Source organism: Triturus cristatus, chromosome 3_1 (genome assembly GCF_964204655.1).
Source record: "Triturus cristatus chromosome 3_1, aTriCri1.1, whole genome shotgun sequence".
Taxonomy (NCBI): domain Eukaryota; kingdom Metazoa; phylum Chordata; class Amphibia; order Caudata; family Salamandridae; genus Triturus; species Triturus cristatus.
In genome coordinates this window covers 294990936-295012081 of record NC_140583.1, presented here as the reverse complement: position 1 = coordinate 295012081, position 21146 = coordinate 294990936, and positions in this window count along the sequence as shown.

The window sequence follows — 21146 nt, the reverse complement described above, 5'->3', positions numbered from 1 at the left end:
GATGGTCTGCTGAGTTTAGTGGCAAGGCTTGGCAGTATCCAGCAGGGTTGCTTTTAAGTTCCAACACCTGCTCTGAGCTATGATACAAGTCAGATACATTGAAAGGTTGAACTGAAGTACATGGAGCCAAGTATGTTGGAGAGGAAAAACAAGCATTAGCAAAGCCAAAAGGCTTGTCCTAGACATGTTGGCGCTATTGTTATTTTTTTTAAAAGAATTCAACTGCACACATATGCCACATAAATAAAGAGACACAACAGAAAAACTGCTGCCACCTAAATGTGGCTACAATATGCTTGCAATCAAGAAAAATAAATTTGAAAAACATTTGCTGATGTGGATGTTTTACAGGTGATTTAAAAAATACCTTTCAGTTGTGCCATGCATTTTGCTAATATTCTTTGCAAAGGCAACGAGAAGAAATCATCAGCTAAATATGCACTCCAGTTGCAGGCAGCTACAATGTCACAATTTTACTCAAATGCCTTTATAGCAGTAACTTTAACAAATATTGGTAAGGTGAATAATCTCACATTTATAATGTGAGTGCTGAGAGGCTGGCATTACATATGTTTGTCTGTAAAATATTGTTAAAAAAAGAAGAATGTCCACAGATGATTTGCCTCCTACTCTACATATGCCAGAGGTACAGCGATTCTGATTTAAAAACACACGCCGTACGTGGCTATGGGGTCCCTCCAGGATACACAGGATCTCTATAGCCTCCTGTGTGGCAAACTGACGTCATATTTCGTCACCTTAGTGTGTTGCTATGGTCCTAATACTGACGACCCAGCTTTCTTCACCACTCTATGGGGGAAGGTGATGGACATCGGGTCTACATATGTTATATGGGGGGGAGATTTCAACATAGCATTAGAGCCACAACACGATAGGTCACATCCCTAACCCCATCACTATACTGCCACCCAGCGTCAGGTGCGGAGCATTATTGCTGAGAATTCTCTCCTGGACTCATGGAGACACCTCCATCTGACACTAGAGGAAGAAACCCATTACTCGGCGGTGCACTACACGTGGTCCATACAAATCCCCGGTGGAGATGACATTAGCCCCTCCGGCCAACCGCACACATTACTTAGCCTGGCGGCTTTCGTCAACGGCACTGTTAGATGCCGCATTCTGAGAGGAAGTAGGACAGGAAATACGTGATTTTTTCCAGCAAAATATAGATTCTGTCCCTCAACTGGCAACCATATGGGAGGCCTCCAAAGTCACCACACGGGGATCTGCATTGCAAAGGGAGGGGGGGTGCTGCGTGAAGTATGCACTACTCTCAATCGACTGGAGAAGGAGGTGGTTGACTCACCTACTAGGAATGTACAAGTTACACTCAGAGGCATAATGACCGAATATAGAGACATTGCAGAATGGGAATGTCTGTTTTGGAGAAAATACTTTTGAGCCCGTAGATATGGTGAAGGAGAGAGGCATGTGAAAAGCACTTGCTGACCAAATTTGCAAACCCCGTTTCTCTAACTATGTTTTAAAAATTCAAGAGCCAAACAGCACAATCTGCAGAGACACACCCGACATACTCCAAACATTCACGGTATACTATTCCTCCCTCTATACTACAAGGAGACAGCAACCGATTGCGCTGGCCCCATACCTGGAAGAACTCGCCCTGGGCTGGCTGGGGGCGGCAAAGTGGGAGTTTCTCTCCGCTGCAATAGAAGAGAATGAGATTAGGCTGGCGGTGATGCAGATGAGATCAAATCGAGCTTCAGGGCCAGATGGCCTTCCAGCCAAATTTTACAAAACGTATGTGGAACACCTGACCCCCATACTTAAAAGGTACATGAGGAAGCCAGGGATCCCCGAATCCTTACTTAGACCATTGTGAGAGGTGGTGATCACTTCCTTATTAAAGCCCGGTAAGCCAGGAGATAAGTGCGAGCCATATAGACCTCTCTACCTGATAAACTGTATGTCAAAATCCTAGCTGAGGTGCTGGCTAAACATTTGAGCCTCCTCATGGACTCTGTGGTATTGCCTGATCAGGCAGGATTTATTCCTGGATGAGCGACATCACACAATCTCCGCACCCTCTTCTCGCTGATCCAAGATATAGACCCTGAGACAGTCGCGGTCTTCTTAGACACCTCCAAGGCGTTCAATTTGGTTGAATGGGATTACCTCATTGGGGTACTAAAGCGAATGGGAATGCCCCGTAGATTCTCTCATGGAAGAACTGCTATACCATCACCCAGAGGCGAGGGTGCTACTTAATGGTGTAAGCTTGGCTCTCTTCCCAATCTTACACGGCATGAGACAGGGGTAGTCACTATCCCCCCTCCTGTTCGTGCTGGCCATTAGCAGCTAAGTTACACCAATATCAATGAGAACATGCAATTTGTTATCGTACGAGACATATATTGGTGTCTCCCTACGTAGATGACGGTACACTATATGTTTGGGACCCGCAAGTTAGTCTCAACCCCATACTACGCAAATGTATCGCTTTAGGAGAGCTCTCTGGGATCAATATTAATTGGGAGAAATCCCAGATGTTACCCCTCACCGAGGCTGTCCTCCCCTATGCTTTAGAATACCATGTAATATAGTGCACTTTAGAAGTAAAGTACCTGGAAATAACGGTCTCTAGGGATAGAGCAGAGCTAATGCGTGTGAACTATGGGAAAGGTCTGGCAACCCTAACGTATTAGATCACAAGATGGATTGCCATGCCCTTGTCCATGGCAGGGAGGATCTCCCTGATCTAAATGGTAATCCTGCCTAAACTACTTTTTCTATTTATCAATATACCATATTACCCTGGGCGAAATTGTTTTCAAACTTTGAAATCACAGTTGATACAACTCGTTTGGGGCGGTAGCAACCCAGGCTAAAATGAGAGATATTGAGGCGGCCTTTATCACAGGGAGGCTTTGAAGCCCCAGACATAGAGGTATATTATTTATGTGCACAGGCACACTTTACTGCATACAGGTTGCAACCTCCCCCTTATATGCCACACCTTGCCATTGAGCAGAGCTATATGGATCCAATTCCTATGACAGGGTTCATCGCGACAAGATCCTAGGAAAGAGATGTAGATCCCACTACAGTAGCACGTACCACTGCAGCCTGGTAGAGGCTAGCTAAGAAACTGGCTATACCGATGCTGTATCCACCTATGCTACATCTCCCCCGCTATCTGGATCTCGGTGTGCATCAAGAATCAGGTTACCGACAATTGTTGCAAAAAGGTAATGTTAAGATCTTGGGAGACCTGTACACCAACTAAATTTTTCGTGCTCAAAAACATTTATTTCGGGGTGTAGCGCTCATGCACCTATTTCTGTATGTTAGGCTGAGAGAAAGTCTTAAAGCGGCCACACCTATGTTTCCCCATGAACCACCCACTCTGACTCCATTACACACCTTACTTCAATGCACCTCTCCTACACATGTGGTCTCCCTCCTATATCACAGCACACAGGCATCGCTTGAGGGGGTCCCGACAGGTTCGCGCACACAATGGGAAGCGAAGCTGGGCATATCCCTGTCAGACAAACAATGGGAATATAGCTGTCAGCAGACCGGGCGCATCTCTGCCAGCAGCCGCTTACATATAATAATCTAAAAGTACCTCCACTGATTATATTACACACCAGTTAAGATACATACCTTTCAGTTACAGGATAATGATAAGTGTGACCGTTGCGGGTGAGAGAGTGCATACAGATGTAGTGGCCTCTTGGAGAAGTATCATACGAAGTGCACCTTCAACACCAGTAAAGTGAGTGCAGCAGATGGCCCTTCGCCTAGTGCCATTTAACACTTTGTGAAGCAAAGCTTGTGCTTTTATGCAATATGTGGAATGCAGGAGATAAAACAAAACCAACCTTTGTAGTCTGCTCTTCATGGACAAACACTAGAAGAGGAAGGCAAATCATCAAATTAGAGGCATGGAAATATGAGTGACAATAAAGTCAACCAGTGGTATAATAGGCAGCTGTAAGCCCACTATGGGCTCACAATAGGTCCTTCTCAACCAGACAGCTTGCGATGTCAGGTAGGTTAGTTCTGAAAAGGAAACAGGAAATAAATCACCATCTGACTGGTCACTTGAAGCACAGCCAAAATAAATGGCATATTTAGATATATTATGCAAAAATACATTTTAAGAAAGCAGACTTTAAAATAGTATGTCACTGAAGAAGAGACAACTATTTCCAAGTGGATGGGAATAAAGTGCAAGCCTTGTGCATTCACTCACAGTGAAAATAGTTTACGGGTAAATTGGACTGACCCATTGTCCCATGCTGCATGCTGTGGTGGGCAGAATGTGAATAACAATTCAACAGACCAATGGCTGAAGCCTACTGATCAAAAGCCTATATATATATATTCCAATCGACAGTTCCCACAATTGAAGATACCACGCATGGCGTGTCACGGATTCCTTTATTGGCAGGACAGCATTGTAAAACAACTTTGCGGAAAAAGTTTCAACTTGCCAAAAGTTCCCAACGCGTTTCGGGCGTCCTCTCGCCCTTTGTCATGGGAATGGCATCACGAGGGGTTACAGCAGCGCAGGTGATTGTATTCCAAGCATTGTATATAAAGTCCCGCCTATGGGCGTGTTATCGCTCACTGCATTGTGGTAAATCCAGTCTTTCTTAATCTAATTCTAAGAAGCAACAGAGGTGTAGTAAGAAGAAAGAGAAGTGCAGAAAGTGGCTAGTGAGGTACAGAAAGAACCAACAGGGGTGCAAAAGAAGGCAAGAGGGGTGTAGAAAGAGGTAGGAGATGTGCACAAAGAGGTAAGAGAGGTACAGAAAGAGGCAGGAGGGGTGCAGAAAGAAGGAAGAAAAGTGCTGAAAGAGGCAAGAGAATTGCTGAAAGAAGCAACAGAGGTGTAGAAAGTAGAAACAGAAGTGCAGAAAGAGGCAAGAAAAGTTCAGAAAGAAGCAAGAGCAGTGCAAAAGAGAAGTGAAGGAAGAGGCAAGAGAGGTACAGAAAGGTAAGAGAGGTGAAGAAACAGGCAGGAAAGGTACAGAAAGAGGAAACAGGGATTCAGAAAGAGGCAAGAGATCTGCAGAAAAAAGCAACAGAGGTGCTGAAAGAAGGCAAATGAGGTGCAGAAAGGGGCAAGAGATCTGCAGAAAAAAAGTAACAGAGGTGCTGAAAGAGGCAATTGAGGTGCATAAAGAAGCAAGAGATGTGCAGAAAGAGGCAATAGAAGTGCAGAAAGAAGCAGCAGAGGTGCAGAAAGATGCAAAAGATGTGCAGAAAGAGGCAACAGAGGTACAGAAAGAGGCAAGAGAGGTGCAGAAACAGCCAGGAAAGGTGCAGAAAGAGGGAACAGGGGTGCAGAAAGAGGCAAGAGATCTGCAGAAAAAAGAAACAGAGATGCTGAAAGAGGCAAGTGAGGTGCAGAAAGAGGCAATAGATGTGTAGAAAAAAGCAACAGAGGTGCTGAAAGAGGCAAGTGAGGTGCAGAAATTAGCAAGAGAGATGCAGAAAGAATGAACAGAAGTGCAGAAAGAGGCACATCAGCTACAGAAAGAAGCAAGAGAGGTGCAGAAAGAGGCAATAGAAGTGCAGAGAGAAGCATCAGAGGTGCACATAGAGGCAGGAGAGGTGCAGAAAGAGGAGAGGGAAGTGCAGAAAGAAGCAAAAGAGGTGCTCAAAGAGGCAAGAGGGATGCAGAAAGAGACAAGAGCAGTGCAGAAAGAAGGAAGAGAAGTGCAGAAAGAAACAACAGAGGTGCTGAAAGAGGCACGAAGGGTGCAGAAAGAGTCAAAAGACGTCCAGAAAGAAGCAACAGAGGTACAAAAAGAGGCAAGAGTGGTGCAGAAAGAGGGAAGAGAGGTGTAGAAAGAGGCTAGAGAGTTGCACAAAGACGAAAGACGGGTGCAGAAGGAGGCAAGAGGGGTGCAAAAATAGGCAAAAGAATTGCAGAAAGAGGCAAGATAAATGCTGAAAGAAGCAACAGAGGTGTAGAAAGAAGCCAGAAAAGTGCAGAAAGAGGCAAGTGAGATGCAGAAACAGGCACGAAAGGTACAGAAAGAGGGAAGATGAGTGCAGAAAGAGACAAAAGGGTTGCATAAAGAAGCAATACAGATGCAGAAGGAAGCATACAAAGTGCAGAATGAAGCAATAGGTGTGCAGAAAGAGGTAAGAGAAGTACAGCTAGAAGCAACAGAGGTGAAGAAAGAGCCAAGAGAGTTGCAAGAGGGGTGCAGAAACAGGCAAGAGAAGTGCAGAAAGAGGCAAGAGAATTGCTGAAAGAATCAACAGAGGTGTAGAAAGAAGCAATAAAAGTGCAGAAAGAGGGAAGACGAGTACAGAAAGAGACAACAGGGGTACAGAAAGAAGCAGGACAGGTGCAGAAAGAAGCATAGAAAGTGCAGAATGAAGCAACAGGGGTTCAGAAAGAGGCAAGAGAAGTGCAGAAGGAAGCAACAGAGGTGCAGAAGGAGGCAAGAGAACTGCTGAAAGAGATAAGAGAGTTTCAGAAACAGGCAAAAGAGGTACAGAAAGAGGGAACAGGTGGGCAGACTGAGGCAAGAGAGGTGCAGAAAGAGGGAAGAGGGGTGCCAAAAGAGGCAAGAGTGATCACAAATTTGGAACAGAGGTGCAGGAAGAAGCCAGAGTAGTGCAGAAAGAACCAACAGAGGTGCAGAAAGAGGCAAGAGGGGTACAGAAAGAGGCAAGTGAAGTACAGAATGACGCAAAAGAGGTGCAGAAAGAACAACAGAGGTGGGAAAACAGGCAAGAGGGGTGCAGAAAAGGATAGGAGAGGTGCACAAAGAGGCAATAGAGGTACAGAAAGAGGCAGGAGGGATGCAGAAAGAGGAAGAGAACAGCAGAAAGAAGCAACAGAGGTGCTGAAAGAGGCACAAAGGGTGCAGAAAGAGACAAGACCGGTGAAGAAAGAAGGAACAGAGGTACAGAAAGTGGCAAGAGAGGTGCAGAAACAGGCAGGAAAGGTGTAGAAAGAGGGAATATGGGTGCAGAAAGAGGCAGGAGGGGTGCAGAAAGAAGGAAGAAAAGTGCAGAAAGAGGCTAGAGAATTGCTGAAAGAAGCAACAGGGGTGTAGAAAGTAGCAAGAAAAGTGCAGAAAGAGGCAAGAAAAGTGCAGAAAGAAGCAAGAGCAGTGCAGAAAGAACCAACAGAGGTGCAGAAAGAGGGAAGAGGGGTGGAGGGACAAAGGGCAAAAGGGGTACAGAAAAAGGTAGGTGGGGTGCACAAAAAGGCAAGAGAGGTACAGAAAGAGGCAGGAGGAGTGCAGAAAGAAAGAAGAGAAGTGCAGAAAGAAGTCACAAAGGTGGTAATGAGGAGCAAAGGGTACAGAAAGAGCAAGAGAAGTGAAGGAAGAGGCAACAGAGGTACAGAAAGGTGAGAGAGGTGAAGAAACAGGCAGGAAAGGTACAGAAAGAGGAAACAGGGATGCAGATAGAAGCAAGAGTGGTGCAGAAAGAGAAAAGAGGGGTGCAGAAATAGGCAAGAGATCTGCAGAAAAAAAGCAACAGAGGTACTGAAAGAGGCATATGAGGTACAGAAAGGAGCAAGAGATCTGCAGAAAAAAGCAACAGGCGTGCTGAAAGAGGCAATTGAGGTGCATAAAGAAGAAAGAGATTTGCAGAAAGAGGCAACAGAAGTGCAGAAAGAAGCAGCAGAGGTGCAGAAAGAGGCAAAAGGTGTGCAGAAAGAGGAAAGAAAATTGCAGAAAGAGGCAAGAGAGGTGCAGAAACAGGCAGGAAAGGTGCAGAAAGAGGGAACAGGGGTGCAGAAAGAGGCAAGAGATCTGCAGAAAAAAGAAACACAGATGCTGAAAGAGGCAAGTGAGGTGCAGAAATAGGCAAGAGATGTGTAGAAAAAAGCAACAGAGGTGCTGAAAGAGGCAAGTGAGGTGCAGAAAGTAGCAAGAGAGATGCAGAAAGAAGGAACAGAACTGCAGAAAGAAGTAACAGAGGTGCTGAAAGAGTCAAGAGAAGTGAAGAAAAAAGCAACAGAGGTGCTGAAAGAGGCACGTCAGCTACAGAAAGAAGCAAGAGAGGTGCAGAAAGAGGCAATAGAAGTGCAGAAGGAAGCATCAGAGGTGCACATAGAGGCAGGAGAGGTGCAGAAAGAGGAGAGAGAAGTGCAGAAAGAAGCAAAATAGGTGCTCAAAGAGGCAAGAGGGATGCAGAAAGAGACAAGAGCAGTGCAGAAAGAACGAAGAGAAGTGCAGAAAGAAGCAACAGAGGTGCAGAAGGAGGCACGAGGAGTGCAGAAAGAAGGAAGAGAAGTGCAGAAAAAAGCAACAGAGGTGCTGAAAGAGGCACGAAGGGTGCAGAAAGAGTCAAAAGACGTCCAGAAAGAAGCAACAGAGGTACAAAAAGAGGAAAGAGTGGTGCAGAAAGAGGGAAGAGAGGTGCAGAAAGAGGCTAGAGAGTTGCACAAAGACGGAAGACGGGTGCAGAAAGAGGAAAGAGGGGTGCAAAAACAGGCAAGAGAATTGCAGAAAGAGGCAAGATAAATGCTGAAAGAAGCAATAGAGGTGTAGAAAGAAGCAAGAAAATAGCAGAAGGAGGCAAGTGAGATGCAGAAACAGGCAATAAAGGTACAGAAAGAGGGAAGACGAGTACAGAAAGAGACAACAGGGGTGCAGAAAGAAGCAAGACAGGTGCAGAAAGAAGCATAGAAAGTGAAGAATGAAGCAACAGGGGTGCAGAAAGAGGCAAAAGAAGTGCAGAAAGAAGCAACAGAGGTGCAGAAGGAGGCAAGAGAACTGCTGAAAGAGGCAAGAGAGTTGCAGACACAGGCAAAAGAGGTACAGAAAGAGGGAACAGGTGGGCAGACTGAGGCAAGAGAGGTGCAGAAAGAGGGAAGAGGGGTGCAGAAAAAGGCAAGAGTGATCACAAATTTGGAACAGAGGTGCAGGAAGAAGCCAGAGTAGTGCAAAAAGAACCAACAGAGGTGCAGAAAGAGGCAAGAGAGGTACAGAAAGAGGCAAGTGAAGTACAGAACGAAGCAAAAGAGGTGCAGAAAGAACCAACAGAGGTGGGAAAACAGGCAAGAGGGGTGCAGAAAAGGATAGGAGAGGTGCAGAAAGAGGCAATAGAGGTACAGAAAGAGGCAGGAGTGGTGCAGAAAGAGGAGGAGACCAGCAGAAAGAAGCAACAGAGGTGCTGAAAGAGGCACGAAGGGTGCAGAAAGAGACAAGACCGGTGAAGAAAGAAGGAACAGAGGTACAGAGAGAGGCAAGAGAGGTGCAGAAACAGGCAAGAAAGGTGTAGAAAGAGGGAACATGGGTGCAGAAAGAGGCAGGAGGGTGCAGAAAGAAGGAAGAAAAGTGCAGAAAGAGGCAAGAGAATTGCTGAAAGAAGCAACAGAGTTGTAGAAAGAAGCAAGAGAAGTGTAGAAAGAAGTAAGAAAAGTGCAGAAAGAAGCAAGAGCAGTGCAGAAAGAACCAACAGAGGTGCAGAAAGATGGAAGAGGGGTGGAGGGACAGGCAAAAGGGGTACGGAAAAAGGTAGGTGGGTGCACAAAGAGGCAAGAGAGGTACAGAAAGAGGCAGGAAGGGTGCAGAAAGAAAGAAGAGAGGTGCAGAAAGAAGTAACAAAGGTGGGAATGAGGAGCAAAGGGTACAGAAAGAGCAAGAGAAGTGAAGGAAGAGGCAACAGAGGTACAGAAAGGTGAAAGAGGTGAAGAAACAGGCAGGAAAGGTACAGAAAGAGGAAACAGGGATGCAGATAGAAGCAAGAGAGCTGCAGAAAGAGAAAAGAGGGGTGCAGAAATAGGCAATCGATCTGCAGAAAAAAAGCAACAGAGGTGCGGAAAGAGGCAAATGGGGTGCAGAAAGGAGCAAGAGATCTGCAGAAAAAACCAACAGAAGTGCTGAAAGAGGCAATTGAGGTGCATAAAGAAGAAAGAGATGTGCAGAAAGAGGCAACAGAAGTGCAGAAAGAAGCAGCAGAGGTGCAGAAAGAGGCAAAAGGTGTGCAGAAAGAGGCAAGAAAAGTGCAGAAAGAGGCAACAGAGGTACAGAAAGAGGCAAGGGAGGTGCAGAAACAGGCAGGAAAGGTGCAGAAAGAGGGAACAGCGGTGCAGAAAGAGACAAGAATTCTGCAGAAAAAAGAAACAGAGATGCTGAAAGAGGCAAGTGAGGTGCAGAAAGAGGCAATAGATGTGTAGAAAAAAGCAACAGAGGTGCTGAAAGAGGCAAGTGAGGTGCAGAAATTAGCAAGAGAGATGCAGAAAGAATGAACAGAAGTGCAGAAAGAAGTAACAGAGGTGCTGAAAGAGTCAAGAGAAGTGAAGAAAAAAGCAACAGGGGTGCTGAAAGAGGCACGTCAGCTACAGAAAGAAGCAAGAGAGGTGCAGAAAGAGGCAATACAAGTGCAGAAAGAAGCATCAGAGATGCACATAGAGGCAGGAGAGGTGCAGAAAGAGGAGAGAGAAGTGCAGAAAGAAGCAAAATAGGTGCTCAAAGAGGCAAGAGGGATGCAGAAAGAGACAAGAGCAGTGCAGAAAGAACCAAGAGAAGTGCAGAAAGAAGCAAAGGAGGCGCAGAAGGAGGCACGAGAAGTGCAGAAAGAAGGAAGAGAAGTGCAGAAAGAAGCAACAGAGGTGCTGAAGGAGGCACGAAGGGTGCAGAAAGAGTCAAAAGACGTCCAGAAAGAAGCAACAGAGGTACAAAAAGAGGCAAGAGTGGTGCAGAAAGAGGGAAGGGAGGTGTAGAAAGAGGCTAGAGAGTTGCACAAAGATGGAAGACGGGTGCAGAAAGAGGCAAGAGGGGTGCAAAAATAGGCAAAAGAATTGCAGAAAGAGGCAAGATAAATGCTGAAAGAAGCAACAGAGGTGTAGAAAGAAGCCAGAAAAGTGCAGAAAGAGGCAGGTGAGAGGCAGAAACAAGCAAGAAAGGTACAGAAAGAGGGAAGATGAGTGCAGAAAGAGCCAAAGGGTTGCATAAAGAAGCAATAACAATGCAGAAGGAAGCATACAAAGTGCAGAATGAAGCAATAGGTGTGCAGGAAGAGGTAAGAGAAGTGCAGATAGAAGCAACAGAGGTGAAGAAAGAGCCAAGAGAGTTGCAAAAAGAGGCAAGAGGGGTGCAGAAACAGGCAAGAGAAGTGCAGAAAGAGGCAAGAGAATTGCTGAAAGAAGCAACAGAGGTGTAGAAAGAAGCAATAAAAGTGCAGAAAGAGGGAAGACGAGTACAGAAAGAGACAACAGGGGTGCAGAAAGAAGCAAGACAGGTGCAGAAAGAAGCATAGAAAGTGCAGAATGAAGCAACAGGGGTTCAGAAAGAGGCAAGAGAAGTGCAGAAAGAAGCAACAGAGGCACAGAAGGAGGCAAGAGAACTGCTGAAAGAGATAAGAGAGTTTCTGAAACAGGCAAAAGAGGTACAGAAAGAGGGAACAGGTGGGCAGACTGAGGCAAGAGAGGTGCAGGAAGAGGGGTGCCAAAAAAGGCAAGAGTGATCACAAATTTGGAACAGAGGTGCAGGAAGAAGCCAGAGTAGTGCAGAAAGAACCAACAGAGGAAAGAGGCAAAAGGCGTACAGAAAGAGGCAAGTGAAGTACAGAATGAAGCAAAAGAGGTGCAGAAAGAACCAACAGAGGTGGGAAAACAGGCAAGATGGGTGCAGAAAAGGATAGGAGAGGTGCACAAAGAGGCAATAGAGGTACAGAAAGAGGCAGGAGGGATGCAGAAAGAGGAAGAGAACAGCAGAAAGAAGCAACAGAGGTGCTGAAAGAGGCACGAAGGGTGCAGAAAGAGACAAGACCGGTGAAGAAAGAAGGAACAGAGGTACAGAAAGAGGCAAGAGAGGTGCAGAAACAGGCAGGAAAGGTGTAGAAAGAGGGAACATGGGTGCAGAAAGAGGCAGGAGGGGTGCAGAAAGAAGGAGGTGCAGAAACAGGCAGGAAAGGTGTAGAAAGAGGGAACATGGGTGCAGAAAGAGGCAGGAGGGGTGCAGAAAGAAGGAAGAAAAGTGCAGAAAGAGGCAAGAGAATTGCTGAAAGAAGCAACAGGGGTGTAGAAAGAGGGAAGAGGGGTGGAGGGACAGGCAAAAGGGGTACAGAAAAAGGTAGGCGGGGTGCACAATGAGGCAAGAGAGGTACAGAAAGAGGCAGGAGTTGTGCAGAAAGAAAGAAGACAAGTGCAGAAAGAAGTAACAAAGGTGGGAATGAGGAGCAAATGGTACAGAAAGAGCAAGAGAAGTGAAGGAAGAGGCAACAGAGGTACAGAAAGGTGAGATTGGTGAAGAAACAGGCAGGAAAGGTACAGAAAGAGGAAACAGGGATGCAGATAGAAGCAAAAGAGGTGCAGAAAGAGAAAAGAGGGGTGCAGAAATAGGCAAGAGACCTGCAGAAAAAAAGCAACAGAGGTGCTGAAAGAGGCAAATGAGGTGCAGAAAGGAGCAAGGGATCTGCAGAAAAAAGCAACAGAGGTGCTGAAAGAGGCAATGGAGGTGCATAAAGAAGAAAGAGATGTGCAGAAAGAGGCAACAGAAGTGCAGAAAGAAGCAGCAGAGGTGCAGAAAGAGGCAAAAGGTGTGCAGAGAGTGGCAAGAAAAGTGCAGAAAGAGGCAAGAGAGGTGCAGAAACAGGCAGGAAAGGTGCAGAAAGAGGGAACAGGGGTGCTGAAAGAGGCAAGAGATCTGCAGAAAAAAGAAACAGATGCTGAAAGATACAAGTGAGGTGCAGAAAGAGGCAAGAGATGTGTCGAAAAAAGCAACAGAGGTGCTGAAAGAGGCAAGTGAGGTGCAGAAAGTAGCAAGAGAGATGCAGAATGAATGAACAGAAGTGCAGAAAGAAGTAACAGAGGTGCTGAAAGAGTCAAGAGAAGTGAAGAAAAAAGCAACAGAGGTGCTGAAAGAGCACGTCAGCTACAGAAAGAAGCAAGAGAGGTGCAGAAAGAGGCCACACAAGTGCAGAAAGAAGCATCAGAGGTGCACATAGAGGCAGGAGAGGTGCAGAAAGAGGAGAGAGAAGTGCAGAAAGAAGCAAAATAGGTGCGCAAAGAGGCAAGACGGGTGCAGAAAGAGACAAGAGCAGTGCAGAAAGAACCAAGAGAAGTGCAGAAAGAAGCAACAGAGGTGCAGAAGGAGGCACGAGGAGTGCAGAGAGAAGGAAGAGAAGTGCAGAAAGAAGCAACAGAGGTGCTGAAATAGGCACGAAGGGTGCAGAAAGAGTCAAAAGACGTCCAGAAAGAAGCAACAGAGGTACAAAAAGAGGCAAGAGTGATGCAGAAAGACGGAAGAGAGGTGTAGAAAGAGGCTAGAGAGTTGCACAAAGACGGAAGATGGGTGCAGAAAGAGGCAAGGGGGTGCAAAACCAGGCAAGAGAATTGCAGAAAGAGGCAAGATAAATGCTGAAAGAAGCAATAGAGGTGTAGAAAGAAGCAAGAAAAGTGCAGAAAGAGGCAGGTGAGATGCAGAAACAGGCAAGAAAGGAACAGAAAGAGGGAAGACGAGTACAGAAAGAGACAACAGGGGTGCAGAAAGAAGCAAGACAGGTGCAGAAAGAAGCATAGAAAGTGCAGAATGAAGCAACAGGGGTGCAGAAAGAGGCAAGAGAAGTGCAGAAGGAAGCAACAGAGGTGCAGAAGGAGGCAAGAGAACTGCTGAAAGAGGCAAGAGAGTTGCAGAAACAGGCAAAAGAGGTACAGAAAAAGGGAACAGGTGGGCAGACTGAGGCAAGAGAGGTGCAGAAAGAGGGAAGAGGGGTGCAGAAAAAGGCAAGAGTGATCACAAATTTGGAACAGAGGTGCAGGAAGAAGCCAGAGTAGTGCAAAAAGAACCAACAGAGGTTCAGAAAGAGGCAAGAGGGGTACAGAAAGACGCAAGTGAAGTACAGAACGATGCAAAAGAGGTGCAGAAAGAACCAACAGAGGTGGGAAAACAGGCAAGAGGGGTGCAGAAAAGGATAGGAGAGGTGCACAAAGAGGCAATAGAGGTACAGAAAGAGGCAGGATGGGTGCAGAAAGAGGAAGAGACCAGCAGAAAGAAGCGACAGAGGTGCTGAAAGAGGCACGAAGGGTGCAGAAAGAGACAAGACCGGTGAAGAAAGAAGGAACAGAGGTACAGAAAGAGGCAAGAGAGGTGCAGAAACAGGCAGGAAAGGTGTAGAAAGAGGGAACATGGGTGCAGAAAGAGGCAGGAGGGGTGCAGAAAGAAGGAAGAAAAGTGCAGAAAGAGGCAAGAGAATTGCTGAAAGAAGCAACAGAGGTGTAGAAAGTAGCAAGAGAAGTGCAGAAAGAGGCAAGAAAAGTGCAGAAAGAAGCAAGAGCAGTGCAGAAAGAACCAACAGAGGTGCAGAGAGAGGGAAGAGGGGTGGAGGGACAGGCAAAAGGGGTACAGAAAAAGGTAGGCGGGGTGCACAAAGAGGCAAGAGAGGTACAGAAAGAGGCAGGAGGGGTGCAGAAAGAAAGAAGAGAAGTGCAGAAAGAAGTAACAAAGGTGGGAATGAGGAGCAGAGGGTATAGAAAGAGCAAGAGAAGTGAAGGAAGAGACAACAGAGGTACAGAAAGGTGAGAGAGGTGAAGAAACAGGCAGGAAAGGTACAGAAAGAGGAAACAGGGATGCAGATAGAAGCAAGAGAGGTGCAGAAAGAGAAAAGAGGGGTGCAGAAATAGGCAATAAATCTGCAGAAAAAAAGCAACAGAGGTGCTGACATAGGCAAATGAGGTGCAGAAAGGAGCAAGAGATCTGCAGAAAAAAGCAACAGAGGTGCTGACAGAGGCAATTGAGGTGCATAAAGAAGAAAGAGGTGTGCAGAAAGAGGCAACAGAAGTGCAGAAAGAAGCAGCAGAGGTGCAGAAAGAGGCAAAAGGTGTGCAGAAAGTGGCAAGAAAAGTGCAGAAAGAGGCAACAGAGGTACAGAAAGAGGCAAGAGAGGTGCAGAAACAGGCAGGAAAGGTGCAGAAAGAGGGAACAGGGGTACAGAAAGAGGCAAGAGATCTGCAGAAAAAAGAAGCAGAGATGCTGAAAGAGGCAAGTGAGGTGCAGAAAGAGGCAAGAGATGTGTCGAAAAAAGCAACAGAGGTGCTGAAAGAGGCACGTCAGCTACAGAAAGAATCAAGAGAGGTGCAGAAAGATGCAATAGTAGTGCCGAAAGAAGCATCAGAGGTGCACATAGAGGCAGGAGAGGTGCAGAAAGAGGAGCGAGAAGTGCAGAAAGAAGCAAAATAGGTGCTCAAAGAGGCAAGAGGGATGCAGAAAGAGACAAGAGCAGTGCAGAAAGAACCAAGAGAAGTGCAGAAAGAAGCAACAGAGGTGTAGAAGGAGGCACGAGGAGTGCAGAAAGAAGGAAGAGACGTGCAGAAAGAAGCAACAGAGGTGCTGAAAGAGGCACGAAGGGTGCAGAAAGAGTCAAAAGACGTCCAGAAAGAAGCAAGGGAGGTACAAAAAGAGGAAAGAGTGGTGCAGAAAGAGGGAAGAGAGGTGTAGAAAGAGGCTAGAGAGTTGCACAAAGACGGAAGACGGGTGCAGAAAGAGGCAAGGGGGTGCAAAAACAGGCAAGAGAATTGCAGAAAGAGGCAAGATAAATGCTGAAAGAAGTAATAGAGGTGTAGAAAGAAGCAAGAAAAGTGCAGAAAGAGGCAAGTGAGATGCAGAAACAGGCAAGAAAGGTACAGAAAGAGGTAAGATGAGTGCAGAAAGGGCAAAAGGGTTACATAAAGAAGCAAGACAGATGCAGAAGGAAGCATACAAAGTGCAGAATGAAGCAATAGGTGTGCAGAAAGAGGCAAGAGAGGTGCAAAAGAGGCAAGAGGGGTGCAGAAACAGGCAAGAGAAGTGCAGAAAGAGGCAAGAGAATTGCTGAAAGAAGCAACAGAGGTGTAGAATGAAGCAAGAAAAGTGCAGAAAGAGGCAAGTGAGATGCAGAAACAGGCAAGAAAGGTACAGAAAGAGGGAAGACGAGTACAGAAAGAGACAACAGGGGTGCAGAAAGAAGCAAGACAGGTGCAGAAAGAAGCAACAGAGGTGCAGAAGGAGGCAAGAGAACTGCTGAAAGAGATAAGAGAGTTTCTGAAACAGGCAAAAGAGGTACAGAAAGAGGGAACAGGTGGGAAGACTGAGGCAAGAGAGGTGCAGGAAGAGGGGTGCCGAAAAAGGCAAGAGTGATCACAAATTTGGAACAGAGGTGCAGGAAGAAGCCAGAGTAGTGCAGAAAAAACCAACAGAGGAAAGAGGCAAAAGGCGTACAGAAAGAGGCAAGTGAAGTACAGATTGAAGCAAAAGAGGTGCAGAAAGAACCAACAGAGGTGGGAAAACAGGCAAGATGGGTGCAGAAAAGGATAGGAGAGGTGCACAAAGAGGCAATAGAGGTACAGAAAGAGGCAGGAGGGGTGCAGAAAGAGGAAGAGACCAGCAGAAAGAAGCAACAGATGTGCTGAAAGAGGCACGAAGGGTGCAGAAAGAGACAAGACCAGAGAAGAGAGAAGGAACAGAGGTACAGAAAGAGGCAAGAGAGGTGGAGAAACAGGCAGGAAAGGTGTGAAAAGAGAGAACAGGGGTGTGGAAAGAGGCAAGAGAGGTGCATAAAGAGAAAAGAGGGGTGCAGAAAGAAGCAAGGGATGTGTAGAAGAAAGCAACAGAGGTGCTGAAAGAGGCAAGTGAGGTGCAGAAAGTAGCAAGAGAGATGCAGAAAGAAGGAACAGAAGTGCAGAAAGAAGGAACAGAGGTGCTGAATGAGTCAAGAGAAGTGCACCAAAAAGCAATAGAGGTGCTGAAAGAGGCAAGTCAGCTACAGAAAGAAGCAAGAGAGGTGCAGAAAGAGGCACGAGGAGTGCAGAAAGAAGGAAGAGAAGTGCAGAAAGAAGCAACAGAGGTGCTGAAAGAGGCTCGGAGGGTGCAGAAAGAGTCAAAAGACGTCCAGAAAGAATCAACAGAGGTACAAAAAGAGGCAAGAGTGGTGCAGAAAGAGGGAAGAGAGGTGTAGAAAGAGGCTAGAGAGTTGCACAAAGACGGAAGACGGGTGCAGAAAGAGGCAAGAGGGGTGCAAAAACAGGCAAGAGAATTGCAGAAAGAGGCAAGATAAATGCTGAGGTGTAGAAAGAAGCAAGAAAAGTGCAGACAGAGGCAAGTGAGATGCAGAAACAGGCAAGAAAGGTACAGAAAGAGGGAAGATGAGTGCAGAAAGAGACAAAAGGGTTGCATAAAGAAGCAAGACAGATGCAGAAGGAAGCATACAAACTGCAGAATGAAGCAATAGGTGTGCAGAAAGAGGCAAGAGAGGTGCAAAAAGAGGCAAGAGGGGTGCAGAAACAGGCGAGAGAAGTGCAGAAAGAGGCAAGAGAATTGCTGAAAGAAGCAACAGAGGTGTAGAATGAAGCAAGAAAAGTGCAGAAAGAGGCAAGTGAGGTGCAGAAACAGGCAAGAAAGGTACAGAGAGAGAGAAAAGACAAGTACAGAAAGAGACAACAGGGGTGCAGAAAGAAGCAAGACAGGTGCTGAAAGAAGCATAGAAAGTGCAGAATGAAGCAACAGGGGTGCAGAAAGAGGCAAGAGAAGTGCAGAAAGAAGCAACAGAGGTGCTGAAGGAGGCAAGAGAACTACTGAAAGAGGCAAGAGAGTTGCAGAAACAGGCAAAAGAGGTACAGAAGGAGGGAACAGGTGGGCAGACTGAGGCAAGAGAGGTGCAGAAAGAGGGAAGAGGGGTGCAGAAAAAGGCAAGACTGATCACAAATTTGGAACAGAGGTGCAGGAAGAAGCCAGAGTAGTGCAAAAAGAACCAATAGAGGTGCAGAAAGAGGCAAGAGGGGTACAGAAAGAGACAAGTGAAGTACAGAACGTAGCAAAAGAGGTGCAGAAAGAACCAACAGAGGTGGGAAAACAGGCAAGAGGGGTGCAGAAAAGGATAGGAGAGGTGCACAAAGAGGCAATAGAGGTACAGAAAGAGGCAGGAGGGGTGCAGAAAGAGGAAGAGACCAGCAGAAAGAAGCAACAGAGGTGCTGAAAGAGGGACAAAGGGTGCAGAAAGAGACAAGACTGGTGAAGAAAGAAGGAACAGAGGTGCAGAAAGAGGCAAGAGAGGTGCAGAAACAGGCAGGAAAGGTGTGAAAAGAGGGAACAGGGGTGCGGAAAGAGGCAAGAGAGGTGCATAAAGAGAAAAGAGGGGTGCAGAAAGAGGCAAGAGATGTGTAGAAAAAAGCAACAGAGGTGCTGAAAGAGGCAAGTAAGGTGCAGAAAGTAGCAAGAGAGATGCAGAAAGAAGGAACAGAAGTGCAGAAAGAAGGAACAGAGGTGCTGAATGAGTCAAGTGAAGTGCACCAAAAAGCAACAGAGGTGCTGAAAGAGGCAAGTCAGCTACAGAAAGAAGCAAGAGAGGTGCAGAAAGAGGCAATAGAAGTGCAGAAAGAAGCATCAGAGGTGCACATAAAGGCAGGAGAGGTGCAGAAAGAGGAGAGAGAAGTACAGAAAGAAGCAAAAGAGGTGCTCAAAGAGGCAAGAGGGATGCAGAAAGAGGCAAGAGCTGTGCAGAAAGAACCAAGAGAAGTGCAGAAAGAAGCGACAGAGGTGCAGAAGGAGGCACAAGGAGTGCAGAAAGGAGGAAGAGAAGTGTAGAAAGAGGCTAGAGAGTTGCACAAAGACAGAAGACGGGTGCAAAAAGCGGCAAGAGGGGTGCAAAAACAGGCAAGAGAACTGCAGAAAGAGGCAAGAGACATGCTGAAAGAAGCAACAGAGGTGCAGAAAGCAGCAAGAAAAGTGCAGAAAGAGGCAAGTGAGATGCAGAAACAGGCAAGAAATGTACAGAAAGAGGGAAGATGAGTGCAGAAAGAGACAACAGGGTTGCATAAAGAAGCAAGACAGATACTGAAGGAAGCATACAAAGTGCAGAATGAAGCAATAGGCGTGCAGAAAGAGGCAAGAGAAGTGCAGACATAAGCAACAGAGGTGCAGAAAAAGGCAAGAGAACTGCAGAAAAAGGCAAGAAAAGTGCAGAAAGAAGCAAAAGAGGTATATAAAGAGACAACAGGGGTGAAGAAAGAAGCAAGACAGGTGCTGAAAGAAGCATGGAAAGTGCAGAATGAAGCAACAGGGGTGCAGAAAGAGGCAAGAGAAGTGTAGAAAGAAGCAAGTGAGGTGCAGAAAGAGCCAAGAGAGGTTCAAAAAGAGGCAAGAGAGGTGCAGAAACAGGTAAGAGAAGTGCAGAAAGAGGCAACAGACCTGCTGAAAGAAGCAACAGAGGTGTAGAAAGAAGCAAGAAAAGTGCAGAAAGAGGCAAGTGAAACGCAGAGAGAGGCAAGAAAGGTACAGAAAGAGGGAAGACGAGTGCAGAAAGAGACAACAGGGGTGCAGAAACAGGGAAAAGAGGTACAGAAAGAGGGAACAGGTGGGCAGACTGAGGCAAGAGAGGTGCAGAAAGAGGGAAGAGGGGTGCAGAAAAAGGTAAGAGTGATCACAAATTTGGAACAGAGGGGCAGGAAGAAGACTGAGTAGTGTAGAAAGAACCAACAGAGGTGCAGAAAGAGGCAAGAGGGGTACAGAAAGAGGCAAGTGAAGTACAGAACGAAGCAACAGGTGCAGAAAGAACCAACAGAGGTGGGAAAACAGGCAAGAGGGGTGCAGAAAGGGCTAGGAGGGGTGCACAAAGAGGCAATAGGGGTACAGAAAGAAGCAGGAAGGGTGCAGAAAGAGGAAGAGAACAGCAGAAAGAAGCAACAGAGGTGCTGAAAGAGGCACAAAGGGTGCAGAAAGAGACAAGACCGCTGAAGAAAGAAGGAACAGAGGTACAGAAAGAGGCAAGAGTGGTGCAGAAAGAGGGAAGAGAGGTATAGAAAGAGGCAAGAGAGTTACACAAGAGGGAAGGGGGTGCAGAAAGAAGCAAATGAGTTGCAGAAAGAGGCAAGGGAGGTGCACAAAGAGGCAAGAGGGTTACAGAAAGAGGCAAGTGAAGTACTGAAGAGGCAAGAGAAGTCCAGAAAGAGGCAATAGAGGTGCAGTAAGAGGCAAGTGAGGTGCAGAAAGAAGCAAGATCAGTGCAGAAAGAAGGAACAGAAGTGCAGAAAGAAGTAACAGAGGTGCTGAAAGAGTCAACAGAAGTTCAGAAAAAAGCAAGAGAGGTGCTGAAAGAGGCATGTCAGCTACAGAAAGAAGCAAGAGAGGTGCAGAAAGAGGCAATAGAAGTGCAGAAAGAAACATCAGAGGTGCACATAGAGGCAGGAGAGGTGCAGAAAGAGGAGAGGGACGTGCAGAAAGAAGCAAAAGAGGTGCTCAAAGAGGCAATAGGGATGCAGAAAGAGACAAGAGCAGTGCAGAAAGAACCAAGAGAAGTGCTGAAAGAAGCAACAGAGGTGCAGAAGGAGGCACGAGGAGTGCAGAAAGAAGGAAGAGAAGTGCAGAAAGAAGCAACAGAGGTGCTGAAAGAGGCAAGTGAGGTGCAGAAAGAAGCAAGATCAGTGCAGAAAGAAGGAACAGAAGTGCAGAAAGAAGCAAAAGAGGTGCTCAAAGAGGCAATAGGGATGCAGAAAGAGACAAGAGCAGTGCAGAAAGAACCAAGAGAAGTGCAGAAAGAAGCAACAGAGGTGCAGAAGGAGGCACGAGGAGTGCAGAAAGAAGGAAGAGAAGTGCAGAAAGAAGCAACAGAGGTGCTGAAAGAGGCACGAAGGGTGCAGAAAGAGTCAAAAGACGTCCAGAAAGAAGCAATAGAGGTACAAAAAGAGGAAAGAGTGGTGCATAAAGAGGGAAGAGAGGTGTAGAAAGAGGCCAGAGAGTTGCACATAGACGGAAGACGGGTGCAGAAAGAGGCAAGAGGGTTGCAAAAATAGGCAAGAGAATTGCAGAAAGAGGCAAGATAAATGCTGAAAGAAGCAACAGAGGTGTAGAAAGAAGCAAGAAAAGTGCAGAAAGAGGCAAGTGAGATGCAGAAACAGGCAAGAAAGGTACAGAAAGAGGGAAGATGAGTGCAGAAAGAGACAAAAGGGTTGCATAAAGAAGCAAGACAGATGCAGAAGGAAGCATACAAAGTGCAGAATGAAGCAATAGGCATGCAGAAAGAGGCAAGAGAAGTGTAGACAGAAGCAACAGAGGTGCAGAAAGAGCCAAGAGAGGTGCAAAAAGAGGCAACAGAGGTGTAGAAAGAAGCAAGAAAAGTGCAGAAAGAGGCAAGTGAGATGCAGAAACAGGCAAGAAAGGTACAGAAAGAGGGACGACCAGTACAGAAAGAGACAACAG